This window comes from Heterodontus francisci, unplaced genomic scaffold, assembly GCF_036365525.1.
Source record: "Heterodontus francisci isolate sHetFra1 unplaced genomic scaffold, sHetFra1.hap1 HAP1_SCAFFOLD_172, whole genome shotgun sequence".
In the NCBI taxonomy this organism is placed as follows: Eukaryota; Metazoa; Chordata; class Chondrichthyes; order Heterodontiformes; family Heterodontidae; genus Heterodontus; species Heterodontus francisci.
The window spans coordinates 1,485,547-1,492,747 of NW_027141631.1; positions in this window are offsets into that span (position 1 = coordinate 1,485,547).

Sequence of the window (7,201 nt, forward strand, 5' to 3'; positions counted from 1 at the left end):
AATCTCTCTCACTGAATCTCTCTCTCACTCAATCTCTCTCTCACTCAATCTCTCTCTCACTCAATCTCTCTCTCACAGTCTCCCTGGCACCGAATCTCCCTCGCAATGATTCTCTCTCGCACTCAATCTCTCCCTCACTCAATCTTTCTCTCACTCAATCTCTCTCTCACTGAATCTCTCTCTCACTCAATCGCTCTCTCACTCAATCTCTCTCTCACTCAATCTCTCTGTGAATCACTCTCTCTCCCACTGAATCTCTCTCCCACTGCATCTCTCTCCCACTGAATCTCTCACTCACTGAGTCTCTCTCTGAATCACTCTCTCTCTCACTCAATCTCTCTCTCAGTGAATCTCTCTCCCACTGAATCTCTCTCTCACTGAATCTCTCTCCCACTGAATCTCTCTCTCACTCAATCTCTCTCTTTCACTCAATCTCTCTCACTGAATCTCTCTCTCACTCAATCTCTCTCTCACTCAATCTCTCTCTCACTCAATCTCTCTCTCACAGTCTCCCTGGCACCGAATCTCCCTCGCACTGATTCTCTCTCCCAGTCAATCTCTCTCTCACATAATCTCTCTCACTCAATCTCTCTCCCACTGAATCATTCTCTCACTGAATCTCTCTCCCACTGAATCTCTCTCCCACTGAATCTCTCTCCCACTGAATCTCTCTCCCACCCAATCTCTCTCTCACTCAATCTATCTCTCACTCAATCTCTCTTTCACTGAATCTCTCTCTGACTCACTCTTTCTCTCACTCACTCTCTCCCTCACTCAATCTCTCCCTCACTCAATCTTTCTCTCACTCAATCTCTCTCTCACTGAATCTCTCTCTCACTGAATCTCTCTCCCACTGAATCTCTCTCCCACTGAATCTCTCTCTCACTGAATCTCTCTCCCACTGAATCTCTCTCCCACTGAATCTCTCTCTCTCACTCAATCACTCTCTCACTCAATCTCTCTCTCACTGAATCTCTCTCTATCACTGAATCTCTCTCTGAATCGCTCTCTCTCTCACTCAATCTCTCTCCCACTGAATCACTCTCTCACTGAATCTCTCTCCCTCTGAATCTCTCTCCCACTGAATCTCTCTCTCACTCAATCTCTCTCCCACTCAATCTCTCTCTCACAGTCTCCCTCGCACTGAATCTCCCTCGCACTGATTCTCTCTCGCACTCAATCTCTCTCTCACATAATCTCTCTCACTCAATCTCTCTCCCACTGAATCACTCTCTCACTGAATCTCTCTCCCACCCACTCTCTCTCTCACTCAATCTCTCTCTCACTCAATCTCTCTTTCACTGAATCTCTCTCTCACTCACTCTCTCCCTCACTCACTCTCTCCCTCACTCAATCTCTTCCTCACTCAATTTCTCTCTCACTCAATCACTCTCTCACTCAATCTCTCTCTCACTGAATCTCTCTCCCACTGAATCTCTCTCCCACTGAATCTCTCTCCCACTGAATCTCTCTCTCACTGAATCTCTCTCCCACTGAATCTCTCTCTCACTGAATCTCTCTCCCACTGAATCTCTCTCCCACTGAATCTCTCTCTCTCACTCAATCTCTCTCACTCAATCTCTCTCTCACTCAATCTCTCTCTCACTCAATCTCTCTCCCACTGAATCTCTCTCTCACTCAATCTCGCTCTCACTCAATCTCTCTCCCACACAATCTCTTTCCCACTGAGTCTCTCTCTGAATCACTCTCTCGCTCACTCAATCTCTCCCTCACTCAATCTTTCTCTCACTCAATCTCTCTCTCACTGAATCTCTCTCTATCACTGAATCTCTCTCTGAATCGCTCTCTCTCTCACTCAATCTCTCTCCCACTGAATCACTCTCTCACTGAATCTCTCTCCCACTGAATCTCTCTCCCACTGAATCTCTCTCTCACTCAATCTCTCTCTCACTCAATCTCTCTCTCACAGTCTCCCTCGCACTGAATCTCCCTCGCACTGATTCTCTCTCGCACTCAATCTCTCTCTCACATAATCTCTCTCACTCAATCTCTCTCCCACTGAATCACTCTCTCACTGAATCTCTCTCCCACTGAATCTCTCTCCCACTGAATCTCTCTCCCACCCACTCTCTCTCTCACTCAATCTCTCTCTCACTCAATCTCTCTTTCACTGAATCTCTCTCTCACTCACTCTCTCCCTCACTCACTCTCTCCCTCACTCAATCTCTTCCTCACTCAATCTTTCTCTCACTCAATCACTCTCTCACTCAATCTCTCTCTCACTGAATCTCTCTCCCACTGAATCTCTCTCCCACTGAATCTCTCTCCCACTGAATCTCTCTCTCACTGAATCTCTCTCCCATTGAATCTCTCTCCCACTGAATCTCTCTCTCACTGAATCTCTCTCCCACTGAATCTCTCTCCCACTGAATCTCTCTCTCTCACTCAATCTCTCTCACTCAATCTCTCTCTCACTCAATCTCTCTCTCACTCAATCTCTCTCCCACTGAATCTCTCTCTCACTCAATCTCTCTCTCACTCAATCTCTCTCCCACACAATCTCTTTCCCACTGAGTCTCTCTCTGAATCACTCTCTCGCTCACTCAATCTCTCCCTCACTCAATCTTTCTCTCACTCAATCTCTCTCTCACTGAATCTCTCTCTCACTGAATCTCTCTCCCACTGAATCTCTCTCCCACTGAATCTCTCTCTCACTGAATCTCTCTCAAACTGAATCTCTCTCCCACTGAATCTCTCTCTCTCACTCAATCTCTCTCTCACTCAATCTCTCTCTCACTAAATCTGTCTCTCACTCAATCTCTCTCTCACTGAATCTCTCTCCCACTGAATCTCTCTCTCACTCAATCTCTCTCTCACTCAATCTCTCTCCCACACAATCTCTTTCCCACTGAATCTCTCTCTCACTGAATCTCTCTCTATCACTGAATCTCTCTCTGAATCACTCTCTCTCTCACTCAATCTCTCTCCCACTGAATCACTCTCTCACTGAATCTCTCTCCCACTGAATCTCTCTCCCACTGAATCTCTCTCTCACTCAATCTCTCTCTCACTCAATCTCTCTCTCACTCAATCTCTCTCCCACTGAATCTCTCTCTCACTCAATCTCTCTCTCACTCAATCTCTCTCCCACACAATCTCTTTCCCACTGAGTCTCTCTCTGAATCACTCTCTCGCTCACTCAATCTCTCCCTCACTCAATCTTTCTCTCACTCAATCTCTCTCTCACTGAATCTCTCTCTCACTGAATCTCTCTCCCACTGAATCTCTCTCCCACTGAATCTCTCTCTCACTGAATCTCTCTCAAACTGAATCTCTCTCCCACTGAATCTCTCTCTCTCACTCAATCTCTCTCTCACTCAATCTCTCTCTCACTAAATCTGTCTCTCACTCAATCTCTCTCTCACTGAATCTCTCTCCCACTGAATCTCTCTCTCACTCAATCTCTCTCTCACTCAATCTCTCTCCCACACAATCTCTTTCCCACTGAATCTCTCTCTCACTGAATCTCTCTCTATCACTGAATCTCTCTCTGAATCACTCTCTCTCTCACTCAATCTCTCTCCCACTGAATCACTCTCTCACTGAATCTCTCTCCCACTGAATCTCTCTCCCACTGAATCTCTCTCTCACTCAATCTCTCTCTCACTCAATCTCTCTCTCACAGTCTCCCTCGCACTGAATCTCCCTCGCACTGATTCTCTCTTGCACTCAATCTCTCTCTCACATAATCTCTCTCACTCAATCTCTCTCCCACTGAATCACTCTCACTGAATCTCTCTCCCACTGAATCTCTCTCCCACTGAATCTCTCTCCCACCCAATCTCTCTCTCACTCAATCTCTCTCTCACTCAATCTCTCTTTCACTGAATCTCTCTCTCACTCTCTCTCTCCCTCACTCACTCTCTCCCTCACTCAATCTCTTCCTCACTCAATCTTTCTCTCACTCAATCTCTCTCTCACTGAATCTCTCTCTCACTGAATCTCTCCCCCACTGAATCTCTCTCCCACTGAATCTCTCTCCCACTGAATCTCTCTCCCACAGAATCACTCTCCCACTCAATCTCTCTCCCACTCAATCTCTGCCTCACTCAATCACTCTCTCACTCAATCTCTCTCTCTCTGAATCTCTCTCTCACTCAATCTCTCTCTCACTCAATCTCTCTCTCACTCAATCTCTCTCTCACTCATTCTTTCTCTCACTCAATCGCTCTCTCACTCAATCTCTCTCACTCAATCTCTCTCACTCAATCTTTCTCTCACTCAATCTCTCTCTCACTCAATCGCTCTCTCACTCAGTCTCTCTCTCACTCAATCTCTCTCTCACTCAATCTTTCTCTCACTCAATCTCTCTCTCACTCAATCTCTCTCTCACAGTCTCCCTCGCACTGAATCTCCCTCGCACTGCTTCTCTCTCGCACTCAATCTCTCTCTCACATAATCTCTCTCACTCAATCTCTCTCCCACTGAATCACTCTCTCACTGAATCTCTCTCCCACTGAATCTCTCTCCCAGTGAATCTCTCTCCCACCCACTCTCTCTCTCACTCAATCTCTCTCTCACTCAATCTCTCTTTCACTGAATCTCTCGCTCACTCAGTCTCTCCCTCAATCACTCTCTCCCTCACTCAATCTCTTCCTCACTCAATCTTTCTCTCACTCAATCACTCTCTCACTCAATCTCTCTCTCACTGAATCTCTCTCCCACTGAATCTCTCTCCCACTGAATCTCTCTCCCACTGAATCTCTCTCTCACTGAATCTCTCTCCCACTGAATCTCTCTCCCACTGAATCTCTCTCTCACTGAATCTCTCTCCCACTGAATCTCTCTCCCACTGAATCTCTCTCTCTCACTCAATCTCTCTCACTCAATCTCTCTCTCACTCAATCTCTCTCTCACTCAATCTCTCTCCCACTGAATCTCTCTCTCACTCAATCTCTCTCTCACTCAATCTCTCTCCCACACAATCTCTTTCCCACTGAGTCTCTCTCTGAATCACTCTCTCGCTCACTCAATCTCTCCCTCACTCAATCTTTCTCTCACTCAATCTCTCTCTCACTGAATCTCTCTCTCACTGAATCTCTCTCCCACTGAATCTCTCTCCCACTGAATCTCTCTCTCACTGAATCTCTCTCAAACTGAATCTCTCTCCCACTGAATCTCTCTCTCTCACTCAATCTCTCTCTCACTCAATCTCTCTCTCACTAAATCTGTCTCTCACTCAATCTCTCTCTCACTGAATCTCTCTCCCACTGAATCTCTCTCTCACTCAATCTCTCTCTCACTCAATCTCTCTCCCACACAATCTCTTTCCCACTGAATCTCACTCTCACTGAATCTCTCTCTATCACTGAATCTCTCTCTGAATCACTCTCTCTCTCACTCAATCTCTCTCCCACTGAATCACTCTCTCACTGAATCTCTCTCCCACTGAATCTCTCTCCCACTGAATCTCTCTCTCACTCAATCTCTCTCTCACTCAATCTCTCTCTCACAGTCTCCCTCGCACTGAATCTCCCTCGCACTGATTCTCTCTCGCACTCAATCTATCTCTCACATAATCTCTCTCACTCAATCTCTCTCCCACTGAATCACTCTCTCACTGAATCTCTCTCCCACTGAATCTCTCTCCCACTGAATCTCTCTCCCACCCAATCTCTCTCTCACTCAATCTCTTCCTCACTCAATCTTTCTCTCACTCAATCTCTCTCTCACTGAATCTCTCTCTCACTGAATCTCTCCCCCACTGAATCTCTCTCCCACTGAATCTCTCTCCCACTGAATCTCTCTCCCACAGAATCACTCTCCCACTCAATCTCTCTCCCACTCAATCTCTGCCTCACTCAATCACTCTCTCACTCAATCTCTCTCTCTCTGAATCTCTCTCTCACTCAATCTCTCTCTCACTCAATCTCTCTCTCACTCAATCTCTCTCTCACTCATTCTTTCTCTCACTCAATCGCTCTCTCACTCAATCTCTCTCACTCAATCTTTCTCTCACTCAATCTCTCTCTCACTCAATCGCTCTCTCACTCAGTCTCTCTCTCACTCAATCTCTCTCTCACTCAATCTTTCTCTCACTCAATCGCTCGCTCACTCAATCTCCCTCTCACTCAATCTTTCTCTCACTCAATCTCTCTCTCACTGAATCTCTGTCTCACCCAATCGCTCTCTCACTCAATCTCTCTCTCACTCAATCTCTCTCTCACTCAATCTCTCTGTGAATCACTCTCTCCCCCACTGAATCTCTCTCCCACTGAGTCTCTCTCTGAATCACTCTCTCTCTCACTCAATCTCTCTCTCACTGAATCTCTCTCCCACTGAATCTCTCTCCCACTGAATCTCTCTCCCACCCAATCTCTCTCTCAATCAATCTCTCTCTCACTCAATCTCTCTCTCACTAAATCTCTCTCTCTCACTCACTCTCTGCCTCACTCACTCTCTCCCTCACTCAATCTCTTCCTCACTCAATCTTTCTCTCACTCAATCTCTCTCTCACTGAATCTCTCTCTCACTGAATCTCTCTCCCACTGAATCTCTCTCTCACTGAATGTCTCTCTCACTGAATCTCTCTCCCACTGAATCTCTCTCCCACTGAATCTCTCTCTCACTGAATCTCTCTCCCACTGAATCTCGCTCCCACTGAATCTCTCTCTCTCACTCAATCTCTCTCTCACTCAATCTCTCTCTCACTCAATCTCTCTCTCACTCAATCTCTCTCCCACTGAATCTCTCTCACACAAAATCTCTCTCCCACACAATCTCTCTCCCACTGAATCACTTTCTCACTGAATCTCTCTCCCACTGAATCTCTCTCCCACTGAATCTCTCCCCCACTCAATCTCTCTCTCACTCAATCTCTCTCTCACCCAATCTCTCTTTCACTGAATCTCTCTCTCACTCACTCTCTCCCTCACTCAATCTCTCCCTCACTCAATCTTTCTCTCACTCAATATCTCTCTCACTGAATCTCTCTCTCACTGAATCTCTCTCCCACTGAATCTCTCTCCCACTGAATCTCTCTCCCACTGAATCTCTCTCTCACTGAATCTCTCTCCCACTGCACCTCTCTCCCACTGAATCTCTCACTCACTGAGTCTCTCTCTGAATCACTCTCTCGCTCACTCAATCTCTCTCTCAGTGAATCTCTCTCCCACTGAATCTCTCTCTCACTGAATCTCTCTCCCACTGAATCTCTCTCTATCACTCAATCTCTCTCTCA